The sequence below is a fragment of the Phascolarctos cinereus genome, unplaced genomic scaffold, assembly GCF_003287225.1.
Source record: "Phascolarctos cinereus isolate Bilbo 61053 unplaced genomic scaffold, phaCin_HiC Scaffold_5;HRSCAF=322, whole genome shotgun sequence".
NCBI lineage: Eukaryota > Metazoa > Chordata > Mammalia > Diprotodontia > Phascolarctidae > Phascolarctos > Phascolarctos cinereus.
The window spans coordinates 115196948-115217886 of record NW_027555958.1 but is presented as its reverse complement, the minus strand read 5'-3'; positions in this window follow the sequence as shown (position 1 = coordinate 115217886).

The window sequence follows — 20939 nt, the reverse complement described above, 5'->3', positions numbered from 1 at the left end:
TGTAACATAATTGGGATGCCCAGTGCTGTTATGGTATCTATACATTTCCTGTATTTATGCTAATTTGTTCTTTAAAATTCACAATGCCCAGAATAATAAAGATTTGAGAAAGGACTTTGGAGTTTCAGTAACTTGTCATAGCTTGCATTCCCACTTCCAGGCAGTTTAGGATCATTAAAGCAAAAGCAATATCAACCTGACAAACTGTTATCACGATGAAGGAGCCTGTATTAAGTGCCTTGAACAAAGAAGCATGTTATGGTGAGGATATTTTCCTGAGAAATGAAAAGCTCACTTAACCAGGATGTTCAGAGCTTGTCCCAAATTGGACATGTTCTCAGCTTGTTAATCTTTTTCTCTATCTGCCCTACAGTCCCCTCCCCCCAACTTTACTGTAAATGTTTTGTTTCCAGTTTTGCTTGTATATGACAATTTGTTGTCTGAAGTCATCTTCCTAGGATAGGAAAAAAAAATCCTGCTCATAAGAAATCAGAGGCAAACCTCAGGTACAAAACATGTGTTTCATATATTTGGAGGAATTCATGCCATAGATCAATAGCTGCAGTCCTCCACTTACAAATAGGTTCTTTTTAAAGGCAGGTAGGTGGTGCAGTGGATAGATTGTTGGGCCTGGAGTCAGGAAGACTTGAGTTCAAGTATGTCCTTAGATGCTTACTAGCTGAGTAACACTACACAAGTCACAACCTCTGTTTGCTTCACTTTCCTTAAGTGTAAAATGAAGATAATAATAGCACTTCATGGGATTATTGTGAGGATTGAGTGAAATATTTGTCAACTGCTTGGCATAGTGCCTGGCATGTAGTAGGTGCTATAAAATGCACATTCCCCTTCCTCCTCCATTCCAAATGCCTGTGAGTCAGTTGGGAAGTTAAAGAACTTTCCAATATTGTAAATGGCAGCAAAGTTCCTAGCTTAACTTCTACTTAACCCATGGTATAGTGAAACAGGAGGGCAAATGGAATTGCATTTTTCATGAGATCAAATATTTCTGTGAAACAAAGGACTTCTTTTCTAATTCCAATATTCTACTAGTGTTGTATGGCTGTGAGTCATGGAATACTATAGTTTGATTAATTAAAATATCAGGATTATTCATAGGGCAATGAAGAGTTGCATGGTAGGGGGCGACAGGTAACAACACATAAGATTTATGGAGCTATAAAGAATAACTGGTGTAAAGAATGTCATCAAAGAAAGGTATGAGTGAAAAAGAAGAAAGATAAGTCTTGTGATAAAAGGGAGTACTAACCAATTGATTGTCTGTACATTGGGTGTCCTCATGGTGAAAGAGAGGAAGACCTCCAGCATTTTCTGTGAGCCCCCTGTGGTGAGCTTAAGGGATGGAACAAGTAAGAGGTACATAAAATGGGCACTCATACATCAGTTGTATTTTGCATAATTAGAGAAAATTCAAAATTTATGAGAGCAAAGTTCCATTTGGGTATTTCTTACTAGCCACCCTAGGGTAGACATTCATTTCCACTTGTCATTCACTCTAATACTATAATCAGAATTACCTTTGGCATCCATAGCTCTCATGATATCATTCCTCTGCTCCAAAATCTGCTATGGCTTCCCAGTTTTTTTGCCTTTTTAGTAAAGTTCAAACTCTTTTGCCTGGCATTCAAGGCATTCCACAGCCAGTTACTACTCTACACTGTATTTTTATCCTCTGGGTTCTCCATGGAGAACATGACCTCCATGTTTATCCTCCTATGCTTGTTCCAAAGTAGACAGCTTTGTCTCTTACATTGATACCCTCCTTTCACATCTCAATACCTTTACTCAGATTTTTTTTTGCCTATAATGCTTTCCTTTTCCATATTCACTTATTTAATTCCTATCCATGATTTGTAGTCTGTTTCAAGTGCTGCCCCAGAAAGTATTCCCTTATGCTCCAGCTGGGAACAGGCATCCCACTAAGACTTTCCATAGTACTTTGTTCTGTGCCTCCCTAACATATGTTCCCTGATAAGAAATTGCATATTATAACTTTTTGCATTTGAATCTTATCATCCTTCCATCTTAAAAAGCTTTTTTAAGGCAGAGACTGTTTTAGCTAATCCGTGTATTTCCTCTAGAAGCTAGTGCATTGCTCAGCACCCAGTGTTTATTAAATGTTTACTATATTCATGTTATATTTACTATATTCATGTTATACCACATAATTTATATATGTAAACATGTGTATATGTACACCTACATACACAGGTACATATACATACATGCATATATGGATAGGCATGCATTTTGTATATGCATGTATATGTATATGTATACACACACACACACACACACATATGCTTGTTTGTGGTTATTCAGTTTCCATGTTTGGAATAGCTTCCCTTAGTTCATCCAAAGTTGTCACCCCTTTGATTGTTCCTTTCATCCTAATTACTGCTTTGTCCTTCAAAATACCTCTCTGGCCCACATCATCTTACCTCCTCTGTGAGCTGTCCCAGGCACACTGCTTGCTCTTCTCCTCCCCTAATACATTTATTGTCTCTGCTGCACATTTGGCACCACCAAATCGTGAATGGTACGGATCAGGGAAACCAGGACCTAGTCTTTAATCTTAGAATGCTAGTAAGAGAAGAGGCCCTTTGGAACTTGAGGGGGGAAATTTAGGTGTCACTTCCCACAGGAGGCAGTAAACTTACCACACACATTGCAGCAATCAGTGACATAGTCTTAAAGTGGAATTGAAATGTCTAGAGCAGATTTTCCTGAGCTAATTTGAAAATGGAACATTTTGGGAATTATATTGTATTGATAAATCAGTAAATGTGAGACTAGAGAGTCTGAAATTCCCTCAGGATAAAAGCACAGTGGGGAAAATAGCGACACAAAACAGGGAAAATCAAGGCTATTTTCATAAGAGAGGGGGCATAGATATATAAATGCATAATAAAACATTTGAACATATCTAATTTCACATGTAATATTTTAGAAGAAAAATGTCATTAAAATTGAAATATTCCCTAAGAACTCTCTTATTATCACCAGCATTCCTTGAAACAGAGTTTGGAAAATCCTGGTTTAAAAGAGATTTATAGGTGATAGATTCATAAATGGTAATTTCAGGAAATTTAGACCTTTCAGTTTATTTACATCTGTAATTTTTGTGACTGATTCAAATTACTTCTCAAGAATATCATTTAGGCATTTACAAAATAAACACTTACTAAGTGTGTACTATGTGCCAGACGCTGTTAAGCAATGGGGAAGTAAAAGCATGGACCCTGCCTGTGAGGAACTCACAGTCTAATCAGAAGACAACATACAAACTACTATGTCTGTAGGAGGTATATACAATGCAATAGGAAATAATCTCAGAGGGTAGCTGTTAGCAATGGGGTTAGACATATTACGTCACTGTCACAGAGTCCTGAACTTAATTAACTGTGGCCTGACCCATATTCTGGTGATACTTATGTTTTTATGACTAAATTACTTTCCTTTAGTCAGTGAAATGACCTTGCCATTTTCAAGAATAGAGGTAGAATTGTTGAGTCGAAGATAAAATAGTTGCAAAATTCTTGATTAGGTATTCTTTCTGTAAGGTTCTTTGCATCTTTTTCCCTCTCTACTGTAAATTTAAATGCTTCTTTTATAGGTTTGGAAAAAAAATTCCCTAATTGTGATATATGACTTTTGGTGAGTTAGCTTTGTAAGGCAGAGTTGGGTAGATAACCATGATGACTTGCAACTTTGAGGGCAGTTTTCTGAGGTGACCCTGACCTCATGTTGCTTGCATTCTGTTTTTTCAGAGAATGAATTTTCAGAAGCAAAGTGAAGGCCTTCTTCTTGTCTGCATTTAAAAATCCTAAGTGGTCTAAGGCTTCCATCTCTTTAGTCAGCTAAGTTCAGTTGCAGGTTGACAGCTGCTCACGTGACCAAGAAAGCCTGGCTCATCCAGGTCTGGGAAGTTCTAATGAATTGGTTTTGTCAACACAGCTTGTGTTTGCTTACCATTAAAACACACACACACACACACACACACACACACACACACACACACACACACTCTCACCAAATAGCAACAACAACAAAAAAAATTCTTTTCTCTTCAGCAAGTCTTGGGACTTTCCCAATAGCTGAATCCTGCCTCCCCTTATTTTGATAACACAAACTAAATAAGTTGCTTCATATTCATGCTAGCTGTTGAATGTGTAGTACAAACTTAAGAAATGAACTCATGCCAGGTAATTTTTAGGATTGGCTTTTGCATATTTAAACTAGAGCTGCAGCCTATTTTTATTGGCAGAGGTTTCTTTATTAGATGTTAATATTTCAATTAATGCCAAAGTTATATTTAATAGTGGAAGGAATGAGTAATTTGTGAAAGTTTTTTTTTAACAGGATCCTGTTTTATATCTGTGGATTACCTGGCAGTCAGAAATAGTAGTAGTAGTAGTAGTAGTAGTAGTAGTAGTAGTGGTGGTGGTGGGTGGTGGTGGTGGTGGTGGTGGTGGTGGTGGTAGCTGCTATAGTGCTTTAAAGTTTGCAAAGTACATTACACAAATTATTCATATGAGGCTCATAACACTGTGGGTATGGATAGGGAGCATTGTGAGCATAGCATTGCAGTTTACAAAGTTTCCGTATGTTATCATTGATTACTAAAGAGACACATCTGCATTTTACAGATAAAGGATCTGAGACTGAGAGTGAAATGACTTTCCAGTAGTCCCACAATTAGTAAATCCACCAATCAATTAATAAATATTTATTAAGTGACTACTTTCTTCCAGACACTGACATTACTGTGGGATTCAAAATCATGTGTCTCTTGTCATTAAGACCAGAGCTCTTTCCATCTAACTATATTGCATCATTTCTACATGAAATCTATAACTATATCCAGCAGCTGCATCAGTACATCCAACCTATTGATAACCCCAGGGGAAAAAAATGACCTCTGAGCAGAGATTTTATATGCCTAAGAAGAAGATAACCCTGGGGCATAGCTGCTCTGGCTTAGGAGGGTGAGTAAGTAATTGATTTCCTTAAAGTTATGAAAGTCTGACCTTCTCCTGATAAGTATGTAATTGGTATGTGGCCACAATCAGAGATATTGGCATACCTTTGGGGTACCTTTTCTCATGGTCCCTGCCCATATACACTGAGGTAGAAGAGGGAATAATCATGCCTTTTGATCCTCATTACCACTCATAGACCCTCTCACTACCTCTTCTCTTTGGAGGTACATTTCATGTAGGTACCTTACTAAAGACAAATCCTGGCAACAGTAATCTGCCATGCTCTCCTTCATTTCTCAAGCAATTTAGCACTTGACTTACAGTCTTCCTCTGTTTTACAAACTTTTCAATTTAGTTGTTTTTGAGGCCTCAAATACTCTTCTTTTCAGTTTATCAACCTCCCCACCTCTTGTCATTTGTACCTTCCCTGCAATTCAAACACCACCAGCCTTCTCTTCCTCCAGTCCAAACACTTTTTACTCCTTTATTGTTACTGTATCCTCAGCTCCTATGATCTGTACCTTTAAATTCACTCAGCCATACCTAGGATGGTCACACCATTAATCGGTCATGATCCTCACCTGTTTCAACTCCACAGTTCATAAGTCTCAAAATCCTCTACCTGACCATAACCTCTTGTTCTTCCAAATTTTCTGGTCACATCCTCCTAAACCCATTCTTTATGTCTTTTTTAGACCTCTAGCCACACCACCCCTCTGTTTTCTTAAGTCACCATCCATCTTTGGGCTTTGCTTTACTTCCTTCAAAACTTCTATCAGAGGATAGCTAGGTGGCCCAGTAGATAGCACACTGGCCCTGGAGTCAAGGAGACCTGAGTTAAAATTCTGTCTCAGACACATGATACTCACTAGCTGTGTGAACCTGGGTAAGTCACTTAACCCCAATTGCCAAAAACAAAAAGAAACAAAAACCTCTATCAGTAGTTAATCAGTTCAACTTTTCAGTCAATCAGCAAACATTTATTAAGTGCAGTTCAATTTTTCAATCAATCAGTAAACATTTATTAAGTGCCTATTATGTGCCAGGCACTGTGGTAAATGCTGGTGGCACAAAAAGAGGTAAAAGATATTTCCTGCCCTCAAGGAGCTTACAATCTAGTGGGAGACAAATATATACAAGATGAGCTATATACAGGGTAAATAGGAAATAGCTAACAAAGAGAAGATGTGAGAATTAATAGGGATTGGGGAAGCCTTCCATTGTCCTTAACTCTTAAATCTCATTTCCCTTGTATGATCACCCCTCATCAGTCTCCACACTCCAACTCTGGATTACTCCCACCATTCACCTTCTATTTTCTGGCTTGTCTGTTGTTGAAGACTGATGGGGGAAGTCATACAATGCTGTGGACTGGGTCCACTACATTTTTTTAATCCCATCTCAATTTTGTCCTCCTTGTGTCATGTCTCTTTGTTTTAACCCTTCCCTGATTGTCACTCTCCCCACAGATATTGTTCTAGAGACCTTCTCTTCTCCAGCTACCTACACCACTAACTTCCCCCTCTTTCTAAGCCAGAGATTTTTAACCTGCTATTACTTATTTATTAACTTGATTTTAAAAATTATTTTGATAATTATATTTCAACACAGCTGTTTTTTCTTTGGCATCCTATGTATTTTATTTTATGCATTTAAAAGCATTATCCTTAAAAGGGACCCTTAGATTTCACCAAAAGGGTCTATGGCATACATGAGAAGGTTAAGAACACCCATTCTAAGCAGAAAAACATTCTTCACGTTACTTCATATTTTACTACAAAATTTGAGACTATTTGTCATAAGTTAATCCTATCCTGTGCTAAACTGCAAATGAACTTGGCATCCTCTTCTCCTTTACTCCACTTTCAATGCAATCTTTTCATCTCTTCTTTCCAATTCTGACCTTTGATTTTATCTCTTCCTGTCTCCTTTTGCAATCCCCTTAGACCATCCTCTGTACCTCCTAAATTTCGAGCCTCTTATCTTCATTCATATAAGCACCATCAAACTTGCAAACAAATAAAAACCCTTCACTTAAATATGTAACCCCTAAAAGCTATTAATGTCCTTTATTTTTTGTTCCTTTCCTAGCCAAACTCCAAGGAAAAGCTTTCTCTACTCCTTGCCTTTACTTCTTCACATTCCACTAACTTCTCCACCTTAGACATACTGACTTATCTCCTTATCAGTTAAATGAAATATCTCTCCTAGATCACCAATGATCTGCATATTTCTAAGTGTAACAACATTTTTTCAGTCCTCATCATTCTTAACCTATGTAGAATTTGAAAATGCTGATTACTTTCTCTTTCTGGATATTCATTTCTCCCTGAGTTTTCATGACAATATGGAGTCATAGTTCTTTTTCTATTTGTTGAAGTCATCTTTCTTAGTCTCCACTGTAATTTCATTACCCATGTGCCACGTTCTAGGCAGAGGTGTATGCCAAGACTCTCTCCTAGACCATTTTGTCTTTTCTTTCCACATTCTTTATTGGTGAGCTCTTCAGTTCCCATGGAATTAAGTACCATTTCTATGGAGATGACTCTCATATGTACATATATAGCATTCCTATCTCTCCTGAGACCCAGCCTTGCATTCTCTTTTTTTAAATATAAATTTATTTATTTTTAGCTTTCAACATTCACTCCCACAAGTTTTTGAATTCCAAATTTATACCCCATCTCCCCCCTCCTCCCACCCCAAGATGGCATGCATTCTGAATATCCCTTCCCCTAGTCTGTCCTCTCTTTCTATCTCTCTCCCCTTCTCTTTTCCCCTTCCCCTTCTATTTTCCTGTAGGGCAGGATAGACTTCTGTACCCCATTTCCTGTATTTCTTATTTCCCAGTAGCATGTGAAAACAGTTTTTTTTAAACATACATTTTTAAAACTTTAGGTTTCAAATTTTCTGTCTTCCTCCCTCCCCACCTACCCTCATTGAAAAGGCAAGCAACTCAATAAAGGTTGTACATGAGCAGTTATGCAAAACACGTCCATAGTAGACTCTATTTCCCTTAATCCTATCCTGCCCTCCCATTTATTCTATTCTTTCTTCTGACCCTGCCCTCCTCATAATTATTTACTTCTGTTTACTCCCTTTCCCAATCTGCCCTTCTCTCTATCATCCCCTGCTCTCTTGTCCCCTTCTCCCCCTATTTTCCTGTAGGGTAAGACAGATTTCCATACCCAATTGAATGTGTTGTTATTCCCTCCTTAAGCCAAATCCTGTGAGAATAAGATTCACTCATTCTCTCTCACCTTTTCCCCATTTCCCCTCCACTGTAAGAGACTTTTCTTTCCTTGTTTTTTTTTGTGAGATAGTTTACCCCATTCTACCTCTCCCTTTCTTCTTCTCTGAGTATAATCCTCTCTCATCCCTTAATTTTATTCTCCAGATATGACCCCTTAATCTTCAACTCACCCTGTGCCCTCTATCTATCTATCTATCTGTCTATCTATCTATCTATCTATCTATCTATCTATCTATCTATCTATCTATACTACTATACACACATAATTTTTTTCCCCAACTACCCTAATACTGACAAAGGTCTCATGAGTTATAAATATCATCTTTCCATGCAGGAATGTAAACAGTTCATTTAATAAGTCTCTTATGATTTCTCTTTCCTGTTTACCTCTTCATGTTCCACTGAGTCCTGTATTTGAAAGTCAAATTTTCTATTCAGCTCTGGTCTTTTCATCAAGAATGCTTGAAAGTCCTCTATTTCACTGAATGACCATTTTTTCCCCTGAAGGATTATACTCAGTTTTGCTGGGTAGGTGATTCTTGGTTGTAATCCTATCTCCTTTGCCCTCCAGAATATTATATTCCATGCCCTGCGGTCCTTTAATGTAGAAGCTGCTAAATCTTGTGTTATCCTGATTGTGTTTCCACAGTACTTGAATGTTTCCTTCTGGCAGCTTGTAATATTTTCTCTTGACCTGGGAACTCTGGAATTTGGCTACAATATTCCTAGGAGTTTTCCTTTGGGGATCTCTTTCAGGAGAGATCGTGGATTCTTTCAATTTCTATTTTGCCCTCTGGTTCTAATATTCAGGGCAGTTTTCCTTGATAATTTCTTGAAAGATGATGTCTAGGCTCTTTTTTTGATCATGGCTTTCAGATAGTCCAATAATTTTTAAATTCTTCTCTGGATCTATTTTCCAGGTCAGTTGTTTTTCCAATGAGATATTTCACATTGTTTTCTAATTTTTCATTCTTTTGGATTTGTTTACTGTGTCTGATTTCTCATAAAGTCACTATCTTCCAATTGCTCTATTCTAATTTTTAAGGAAGTATTTTCTTCAGTAATTTTGGACTTCCTTTTCCATTTGGCCAATTTTGCTTTTTAGGGCATTCTTCTCCTCATTGGCTTTTTGGACTTCTTTTGCCATTTGGGTCAGGCTGTTTTTTAAGGTGTTATTTTCTTCAGCATTTTTTTGGGTCTCCTTTAGCAGGCTGTTGACTTGTTTTTCATGATTTTCTTGCATCCCTCTCAGTTTTTCCTCTACTTCCCTTACTTGCTTCTCAAAATCCCTTTTGAGCTCTTCCAAGGCCTGGGACTGATTCATATTTTTCTTGAGGGCTTTGGATGTAGGAGCTTTGACTTTGTTGACTTCTTCTGGTTGTTTATTTTGATCTTCTTTGTCACCAAAGTAAGATAATATATAGTCTGACTCTTTTTGCGCTGCTTGCTCATGATCCCAGCCAATTACTTGAGTTTTAAACTCTTTGTTAAGGTAAGAGTCTGCTTCCAATGTGGATAATGTATTGTCCCAAGCTTCAGGGGTTTGTATAGCTTTTTTCAGAGATACTTGTAGGGACCTGTAAATTTTCAGTTCTTCCAAGGTGGTATGATAAGGGGCAAGGTGTTTACTCCTTTCCTGGCCTGTGACCACAAGTATTCCTTTCTCTCCTGTAACTGTGAGGAGGGGTTTCTCTTCACAGCCACTACAAGCTCTACCATGTCAGCGTTCCTCCTCTCCCCGGCACTGCTGCCCAGAACTGTGACCCAGATCCAAACAGGGAAAAGCAAGAGATCCCTGCAATCCCTCTCTGATCAGCCACTGGATTCCCCCTCAGTCTGTGGGCTGGAAGCTCAGGAAGCAGCTGCCCCCCCCCCGGCCACGCTCTTGGGGAGTGGAGCTGAAACCCCACTTTCCTGTCTCAGCACCGACAGAAACAGACTTTTCCCACTGACCTAAGTTGTCTTTGGCACTCATGGATTGAGGAGTCTGGAAACCACCACAGCTGCCTGAGATTTAGTCCTCTGAGGCCTGCTACAGGTTTGCTGTGGCCCACACTGCCCTGCACTGTGCTCCCAGTACGGCGCGATACACCTTTCTGATCAATCGTCCAGGTTTTTTGGGCTGGAAATTTGTTTCACTCTGTGTTTTTGTCGGTTCTGCTGCTTCAGAATTTGTTTAGAGCCATTTTTAATGAGTATTTGGAGGGGTTTGGAGGAGAGCTCAAGCAAGTCACTGCTTTCACTCCGCCATCTTGGCTCCTCCCCTCCCTACCTCCTAGACTTGCATTCTCAACTGACCTTCTGACATCTCTACCTTGATGTCCCACAGGTATACCATCTGTTGACTTTATGCCTTTCCATAGGATGTTTTCCATACTTGGAATTTTCTTCCTCTTTAACACTGTCTCTTGAAATCCCCTTCCTCCTTCAAAGTTCAGCTCAAGTAACACCTGCTTTAATATGACTTTTCAAACTTTCCCAATTCTTAAAGCCACACTCAATATCACAAATTTTAAAAATATATTATTTACTTGTGATCATGCTGTATCTGCCTAGTAAAATTCATGTTCCTCAAGTGCAGGAAGTCTATAACTTTTGTATTTGTATCCCTGGCAATTAGTGTGGTACCTAGTATATAATGGATGCTTAATAAATACTTGTTGATTTATCTAGGATTTTTTTACCGGGAGCAAATACCATAAACTGCATCCAAGGAAACTGGCACAAAATATGTCCTCAGTAAAGGTGAATAAGAGTGGGGTACTGCCCTAGGGTAATGAGATAAACCTTGGGACAAGAGTTCAAGGGTGTCGCTGGGGAGGATTTTAGGAATGGAGGATGGGAAGGAGGGACAGGACGTGACTTATCTCGAATATTCTTATATTACCTAATTTTTCTTTCTAACTAGGTATTGAACTCTCTTATTTTTATCCTGGGGCAAAGCCTCAGCCACCCAATCTCAATTATGCTCTGCTCTGGAGTATTGCCAAGGAGTGCTTTTGTTTGTTTTAAAAATGTTTTAATATACATATTCCTCTCACCCAACCTGAACAAGGAAATATTTCTGGCACTTCACTTTGGTTCATAAAAAATGGTAGTAGAGTTGAGATTTTCTAATTAATTTTCCAAGTTTGAGGAAGAAGAAATAACAACCCACAACCACCATGATATACTATATCCTGTTGATATCCTATAATATATATTATATTCCAATGCGGCAATTAAAGCACATTTTTCTTAACTAAAAGTCCCACATAAAAAGTGTTTAGCCCAGTGTTTTAAGGAAAACCAACCCTTTGGTACTGACTCTGTAGGCTGTACTTGCACCAGCCATTTTCTTTCTCCTAGAGCATAGCACGTAAAAGAAAACTGGGGTTGTGCATTTCACTTAATACTCCCAAATGCCAAATAGCATTACATTTTTTTTCTTCTGATCTGCTGTAATTCTAAACAGTATTGTGGGAGCACATACCTGTTTTGACATTTCACATTATTGCTGCCTCACAATCACAGCCCATCTATTTCACTGCTGCCTTGTTTTTAGTATATTCATTGCACATACATCTCTGAACAACTGTGTTTTTAGGCTTCTCTCAGACATGAGACTGTAATCTTGTGATCTTCAGATGCCATACCAAATTTAGGTCTTGCTGACACTTCACTGATTTTCTGGGTTCTGAAGCATTTCTGAAATGTAATTTTTGAGGCAAACTATGGCGACACATTTGTATCCGTATATAACATATCTTGAAATTATGCTGGAAGCGAGATAAAATTTTGTATTCAGGAGCTATGGTCTCAATCAATAACAGAACTATAACTGTAATGTGGGTAATATAAACCAGAATAGCCTAATAATGTCTTTAGATATTTCAGCTTTTCCATACCACCAAATGAATAAACTGAAAAGAATCAATAGATTTAATAATTTCTAAGGAAGACATGCTAATGTTGATACTTGAAATTATATGTGATTTAATTGGCATAGGTGTGGCTATGGCTGGTCAGCATAGCTGGATGGCATTTCACATTAGCAAGTTCAAAGTCATGGCTTCTATTCCTGTATGAGCCAATAGATTTTTTTGAAAGCAGAATATGAAAACAAAAAGAACAATAGAGTTCAAATCCTAACAGCTACATACTGCTAGTGTGACCTTGGCCAAGTTGCTATATCTTTCTGGACATTAGGCTTCTCATACATAAAGTCAGGAGATGATAATACTTGAAAATGAAATGTCCTTGGGACAATGAGCAAAGGGTCACATGCTGGAGAGTAATGGTAAACAACGATCACCAACTGGCTGCTGGAGTTTTCCACCTGAATATCTAATGGGAATATTAAACTTAACATTTCTAAAAGAATTCATCATCTTACCCCATGTCCCAAATTTTCCTTGTAGAGTCCTGCTATAATGTTCCTAGTCACATAGATTTACAATTTTGAAGACATCTTTAGTTCTTCACTCACCTTTACATTTATACTGCTACATCCATCGGTTGCCAAGAGCTATCAATTCTAAGCCCACAGCATCTTGTTATCAGTCTCTTTCTCTCCGTAGACCCTGTTACCCCTATGCCCAGCCCGCTACACTAGTGCAGGGTTTCTTTATTTCTCATGTAAACTATTGCAATGATCTATAAAATAAGGGAATTGTTGGCCTTTGATGTCCCTTCCAATTCTAAATCTATGCTCCTGTGACCTAATTCTTGCTGCCTCTAGCCTCTTGCAGTCAGTCAGTCAACACCAATTTATTAAATGCTAACTAATGTGCCAGGAACTATGCTAAGAACTGGGAGATAGATATAGATCGATCAATATCTATCGATAATAGGATAAAGATAAATATATAGAGATAGATAAGTATAAAGATATTGACATAGATCTATCAGTCTTTTTGATTATTGAAAATTTATGGATTCTCTTTTCCCCTCCCTCTCCTTATCCTTGTATGTATTATTTGTCTAGTAAGATAAAAGCTCCCTCAGAGCAGAGACTGTTTTTCTCTGTATCCCCAATTCCTAGCACATAACAGATATATAGAAATATTTGTTAAATGGAACTGAATGATTGGGAAGGTAAGATGTAGTCAGATTATAAAGTCCAGCCAAGAGAATTTAGATTTGATTGCATTAGAAATTAGGGAGTCATAGGAAGATTTTTTTTCAATAGTAAAAGGACAAGTTAAGAAATAATAGCTCCTGCAACATGCAGGATAGACTATTGGGTGAGGTGAGGAAATGTGAAATCAGGGAAGCTAAGTTGAAGCTTGTTCTAGTAATCTAAGTGTGTGGTGATAAGAATTTACACTAATGTAGTGAATGTGGCCAAGACCAAGTCCACTTATGAGAGGTAAAGAGAAAAAATAAAGTTTTACCTAAGCATGATCAAATGGAAAAAGAATAACAAGATTGGAAGGATCATAAGAGTCATATGATTTATAAAAATTACACAGAAACAGCTCAGGAGAGATGAGAATTCTAAAAATTATGCTTAACAATACTTTGCCCCCAAAGGACTCTTATTTATTCCTGCTGTACTTTAGATATATCTCACTGTTATATTCTAGAGCCCATTCCTGCATGCCCTTCTTTAGGGAAAAGTGACAAGGATTATGCCCATTCAGCACATATCAGGTGTGATTAGGGTAGATCTATACTACAACTTTCTCATTGATCACTCAGTGGTTTCTGAGCTCTTGGAATGATAGAAGCTATGATTCCTGGACTGTTTACTACCTTTAGGACAAGGAAGACACAAGACAAGAAACAATCAGAAGTTACAACATTGTGGACAGTGATGTTTAGCTGTGGTATATTCCTGAAGGAGCTTCTACATCTTCAGGATGCTTCAGAATTATGGGGGAGCATCTGGCTTGAGCAGTTATGATTGCATAAGCATATCAACTAGCAGTTTTTGGTTAGATAGGGAATCAGATAGTGGGAACAGTGATGGCATATCATTCATGGAAAGCAGATCATGAATTGGTTGTGAGCAATAAAGATTTAGACAGAAAGAACAGGTGAAATTAAGAAGATATTAGAACACCCACAGGAATATTACTACAAGCTATATGAAGTAAAGCTGTATTCTCTTCTGCCTCCATATCCCACAGCACTTTATTCTTTCTCCTCTGCTGACACTGTAACTGGTACTTGCATTCTATAATGGAATAGGTGAATGGGTTACACTCAATTTCAGATTGAGTGGATAAAGGGATTTCTTAAGAAACATTTTATTTGTTACTGGCCCTTTGGCCTTAAGTATAAAGGATAATACTTGTCAACTGATTGACACAAAGCTGGGAGGGATAGCTAATATGATGGATGACAGAATCAAGATTCAAAATGATCTCAACAGGCCAGAAAGATGGGCTAAAACCATCAAAATAAAACTTGACAGATTTTAAAAAAATCAATCACAGAACTACAGGATGGCAGGACTGCTTTCAAAAAAGACCTAGCAGGGTACTAGTTGACCACAATCTTAATAATACACCCAAAAAAGGAGTTTTTTTTCTAGCTGCTAAGAAACTAATATACTCTCAACCTGCATTAGCTGAAATTTAATATCCAGATTCAAAGTAATTAGTTGTCCTACCAAACTCTATGATGGGCAAACTACGTTTGGAGTGTGATATTCGATACTGAGAGACACTGAAAATCCAAACAATGTTTAAAGAAGGGTAATTAGAAGAGACAAAGAGATATCAGTCAAATTACAAAGCAGAAGAGTTGAAGGTATTGGGCATATTTATTTTAAAGAAAAGACTTAGAGGGAACATTTTTGCCATGTTTAAGTGTTTGGAGGACCATAATGTGGGAGAGACAGTACATGTCCCTTGTTTCTTTTTAGAACAGAGCTAGAACTAATGAATAAAAAAAAGACAGATTTTGGCTTAATATAGGTGTAACAATAAGGAACTCTGGAGTTCTCTAAATATTCTATTTCCATTAAGGAGCCCATCTCATCTGAACAAAGCATGTGATCTTGACCAGGTTTAGTTTTAGGGGAGACTAACTACTTAAACCTGGAATTCTTAACCATTTTTTTTTGTGTGTCATGGAGCCCTTTATCAATCTATAGAACCCTTCTAAGAATAATATTTTTAAGAAGGAAATGCTAAATTTCAGTTAGAGATTAGTGAAAATAAAGATGTAAATTTTTTTTTCCTATCCAAGTTCATAAACTGGACCCCATGGTAAGAACTCCTGACTTAGGAAGGTCTGACTCTTTTTCTCATACTTTTTGGCACATTACATCCATTATCCCTACACCATGAGGAAAAAAAATAATATTTTAGGTTTAGGTGCTTGCTTATGCCTAGGGTCTCCCTCTAGAGGGAGAGTAGAAGTTAGTACAGGATAATATGAATCAGGTATGAGATAGCTATTTATTTTATACATGCAAAAACAATATTCAATATGGAACACTCAAAAACATTTATTTGAGGGAAGTAAACTAAATAAGGTAGAAACTACTCTCACACACTGCTGGGAGACTGATACTAAAAACCATCTAAACACAAACCAATATATGGGACTGCTGATTAGGCATTTTACATGTCACCTCAGCTCTGTAATTTTTCTCTCAAATTCCACATCTGCCCAACTAGTTCGGTCTGTCTGTCTGTCTGTCTGTCTCTCTCCCTCTCTCCCTCTCTCTCTCCCCCCCTCTCTCTTTCTCTCTGTTTGTGTCTCAGGATTTGAACTCCTTCTCTTGTATCCTCCCTGATACAGGCATATCCCTCATCACTCAGCCTAATGAACCCAGGATCTCAGGGCCTATTAACTTTATAAGGTTACATCCAAGCCTAGGCATATTAACCCTACTCACTAAATTCTAGTCATTTCCTATTACATACAGGATCAAATATAAAAATCCTTTATTGGGATTTTCAAGTCCTTCATAACCTGGCCCCTATCTACTTCTCTAGTTTTCTTATACTTTATTCCCCACAACATACTCTGTGAGCTACTAACAGTGGCCTCCTGACTATTCCTGGCACAAGAGACATATTTCTCAATGAACTGTCATGCATATTTGGAATGTTCTTTCTCCTTATTTCCAGCTCCTGACTTTCTTGTCAAGGGAAAGTTTTTTTCCTTCAAGTCTTAGCTAAAATTCCAACTTCTGCAAGAAGTCATTGCTAATTGCCTTCAGTATTAGTGCCTTACATCTAAGGTTATCTCCAATTTATCATATGCATATATGTATGTATGTATCTAGCTATCTAATCTATATCATCTCCTCTCCTCTCTCTCCCCTCTTCCTCCCCCTCCTCTCCTCTCCTCTCCTCCCTCTCTCCTCTCCCCTCTCTCTCTCCTCCTCTCCCCTCCTCTCCTCTCCTCTCCTCTCCCTCCCCTCCTCTCCTCTCTCTCCTCTCCTCTCCTCTCCCCTCCTCTCCTCCCCTCCTCTCCCCTCCCCTCTCTCCTCTCCCTCCCTCCTCTCCCCTCCCTCCTCTCCTCTCCCCTCCCTCCTCTCCCTCCCTCCTCTCCTCTCCCTCCCCTCTCCTCTCCTCTCCTCTCCTCTCCTCTCTCTCCTCTCCTCTCCTCTCTCTCTCTCTCTCCTCCTCTCTCTCCTCTCCTCTCCTCCTCTCCTCTCCTCTCCTCTCCTCTCCTCTCCTCTCCTCTCCCTCCTCTCCTCTCCTCCCTCCCCTCTCCCCTCCTCCTCCTCCTCTCCTCTCCCCTCTCCCCCCTCCCCTCCCCTCTCCTCTCCTCTCCCCTCCTCCCTCCCCTCTCCTCCCCTCTCTCCTCTCCTCTCCTCTCCTCTCCTCTCCTCTCCTCTCCTCTCCTCTCCTCTCCTCTCCTCTCCTCTCCTCTCCTCCCTCTCCTCTCCTCTCCTCCTCCCCTCTCCCTCCTCCTCTCCTCCTCTCCCCTCCTCCTCCCCTCCCCTCTCCTCTCCTCTCCCTCCTCCCTCCCCCTCTCCCCTCCTCTCCTCTCCTCTCCTCTCCCCTCCTCCCTCCCCTCTCCCCTCCTCTCCTCTCCCCTCCTCTCCCCTCCTCTCCTCTCCCTCCCTCCTCTCCCCTCCTCTCCTCTCCTCCCTCTCCCTCCTCTCCCTCCCCTCCTCTCCTCCCCTCTCCCCTCCTCTCCTCTCCCCTCCTCCCCTCCCCTCTCTCCCTCCTCTCCTCTCCTCTCCTCTCCCCTCCTCTCCTCTCCTCTCCTCTCCTCCCCCTCTCCCCTCCCCTCCCCTCCTCCTCTCCTCCTCTCCTCCCCTCTCCTCCCTCCCCTCCCTCTCTTCCCTCCCTCCCCTCCCCTCTCCTCTCCTCCTCCTCCTCCCCTCCCCTCCCTCCCCTCCCTCCCCTCCTCTCCTCTCTCCTCTCCTCTCCTCTCCTCTCTCTCTCTCCTCTCCTCTCCTCTCCTCTCCTCCCTCTCTCCTCTCTGTATCCCCAGCACTTAGCATAGGGTCTGGCATATAGTATATACTTAATAAGTGCTTGTTGTGACTTGATTTTACTTGACTTCCTGTCTTATTCTATATACTTTCCTCCAAGAATACTATGGTCCAGTCAAGCTGGCCTTCTTGATGTTCCTCAAACATAAAATGCCATCTCCTATCTCTGAGCCATTATAGCAGCTCTCCCTTGTGCCTGGAATACATTCTTTCCTCACTTCCCCATCTTGGAAACCCTGGTTTCATTCATCATTTAGCTTAAACATCTTTTTTTTTCTAACCATCAATGTATCCCACAGTTGTTAATTCCCCTGTCTGTCCCTCCTGATTACTTACTATATCTTTTGTAATTAAAAGAAATATACCTATATATGGGCATGTTCTCTTTCTTGTTAGAATGTAAACTTGTTGAGAACAGAGACTGGTTTTGTCTTTGTATCCACAGCATCTAAAATAATGCCTAGAAAGTATTAGGACCTTAATAAATATTTATTTTTCTGCTTAATTGACAAAAGCTTTTAAAACTACTTGGAAAAATTACTGTGTGTATTAACAAGAAAAACAATCTATAACCAGACCTTTATATATGAATGAGTATACATGTACATTCATGTTATAAGATTTTTAATGTGAATCAACTGTTATTAGAAAATGACAAATTATCTTAGTCACCTTGATTCCCACTTATGTAGTACATGAAGTTGCCAACTTAAAACTCGAGTCATTCTTTACTGTTTAGTAGTGCCATAGGACATCTTGAACCTGTACATTTTGTTCTGTGCTTGCATTGATCAGTGTGGAACTTTCTTTTCAATGGAGAATTGAAGTCATAACCACTCATAAGTCTCCTGAGCCTTTCTGTCCAAATGCCACTTCTCTTAACTCGCACATATATATAGGATATTACAAACAAATCTAACAGATGGGATATACTTTACATTATCGTGACTCTTTCACAACACACAATTTCATTTAGCAGGTTGGAAAGTAGGTCCTTTGAGGAAAGGCTAACAGAATTGGTTAGGTACTCAGAGAAGAAAAAAGTGAAGACTGCTGCATTTCTTGTGATATATGAAAAAGAAAGAAAATACTCAAATCACCTTATTATTTATCCCAAGGAGAAACAGCTGCTATTTGAGAGCAGTATTGAGTAGAGGACAGAGGGATGAGTGTGGAATTCAGATCTCTCTGTTACCTACTAGGTTTGTGGCCATGGTCAAACAACTTAATCTCTTAATGTCACAGACAAATCACTAAGACTTTAAATTGAGTGAATTACGGAAAAAGCATTTATGAAGCACTTAATTTGTACCAAACACTATCCTAAGCACTGAAGATACAAATAGAAAAGTAAGAAAATTATTGGTTTCAAGGAGGTTTAAATTCTAATGTGGAGAGAAAATATACACAGGAAGTTTTAGCTGTTAATGAGATGAGAAAACTTAATGGTTCTTAGAGTACAATGGCAAAACAGAGGTTAGTATGTTTTATGAAAACATAATTCTAAATTATATGTATAATTTTTAACATTCATTTAAAAATGAATTCCAAATGTTTTCCCTCCCTACTACCCATTACCCCTCCTTGAGAAGGCAAGCAATTTGATATCAATTACATGTGAAGTCATGCCAAACATAACTCCATATTAGCGATGCTGCAAAACAAATCACAGATCAAAAAACAAAACAAAACAAAACAAAACAAAAACTCAAGAAAAATAAAGACAGAGCTAAGATGGCAGAGTGAAAGCAGGGATTCTCCTGAGCTCTGCCCCAAATCTCTTCAGATACCTCTAAAAAGTGACTCTGAACAAATTCTAGAGTGACAGAACCCACAAAGAGACAGAGTGAGGCAGATTTCCAGCCTAAGACAACCTGGAAGTTCAACAGGAAAGATCTGTTGCACTGGTCTGAGAGAGGAGATCCAGTACGCAGGGCACAGTGCCACACCTGGCCTAAACAAAGCCACTCCAAGGGACTGAACTACCAGCAGCATTGGCAGATTCCAATCTTCTCAGGCCACAGACTGCAGAGACAACTTAGGAAGTCAGTGGGAGGGGTCTGTCAGAACTGGGTGAGAGAGAAACTCAATCCAGAGCAAGGCTGTGGGGCATTCCAATACAGCTCCTCCACCAGCAAACCAGGAACAGGAATTAGGAGTGAGTGAATCAGCAGCAATAGTGGCAACAACAATGGTAGCAGCGGTGGCAGTGCTGCTCCTGGTGCTATTAGCCCATTAGACTGAATGTTTAAAACTTACCCATTTTGACTTCTGAGAGCCGAGATGGTGCAGTAAGCAGTAAGTCACTCTCATCCTCCCTTATTGACCTTGAAAAACCCAGAGAAGAATATTGCCCCAGGAAAAATCCTGAAATAGTAGAGTCAGCAGAAAGACTAGACACAGCAGTCTTTTAGGTCATGAGGCTTTGGGGATTAATGGGAAAGATCCCTCTTGCTGTGGCTGAAAGGGACCAGTAAAGGAAGGGAGGCATCCCAGCAAGCCTGTGGCAAGTCCCACCTCAGTAAACCAGTAACCAGACCTCTAGCCCCCAGCACAAGAAGCCTGGGACAGTGTCCCCTGTACTCTAGAAGCAGAGATCAACTTTAAAAGCCAGAAAAAAGGCAAACAACATGAGCAAGAAGCAACATAGAAAAACAATGACCATAGAAAAGTGTCTTAGTGACAGGGAAGATCAAAACACAAATTCAAGGGAGGATAACATTGTCTTTATACCCACATCTGAAAACTCAGAGGGGTATATGAACTGGTCTCAAGGCCAAAAAGCCTTCTTGGAAGAGCTGAAGAAGGATTTTAAAAGTCTCATAAGGGAGGTAGAAGAAAAATTGAACAATTCAGTTAAGGAAATGGAAAAAAAAGTACACTGAAGAAAAGAACTCCCTAAAAAGCAAAATGGGCCAAATGGAAAATGAGATACAAACGCTAACTGAAAACAGAACAAAACAATTCATAAAAAAATTAGAATTGGGCAATTGGAAGTTAATGACTCTATGAAACGTCAAGAATCAGTAATACAAAATCAAAAGAATGAAAAAAAGAGAAGAAAATGTAAAATTCCTCAATGGAAAAACAACTGACCTGAAAAATATATCCAGGAGAGATAACTTCAGAATTATTGGTCTACCTGAAAGCTAGGATGAAAAGAAGAGCCTAGATAGCATCTTTCAGTAGATTATCAAGGAAAACTGTCCTGAGGTCCTAGAATCAGAAAGCAAAATAGTCATTGAAAGAATCCACTGATCACCTCCTGAAAAAGATCCCAAATTGAAAACAT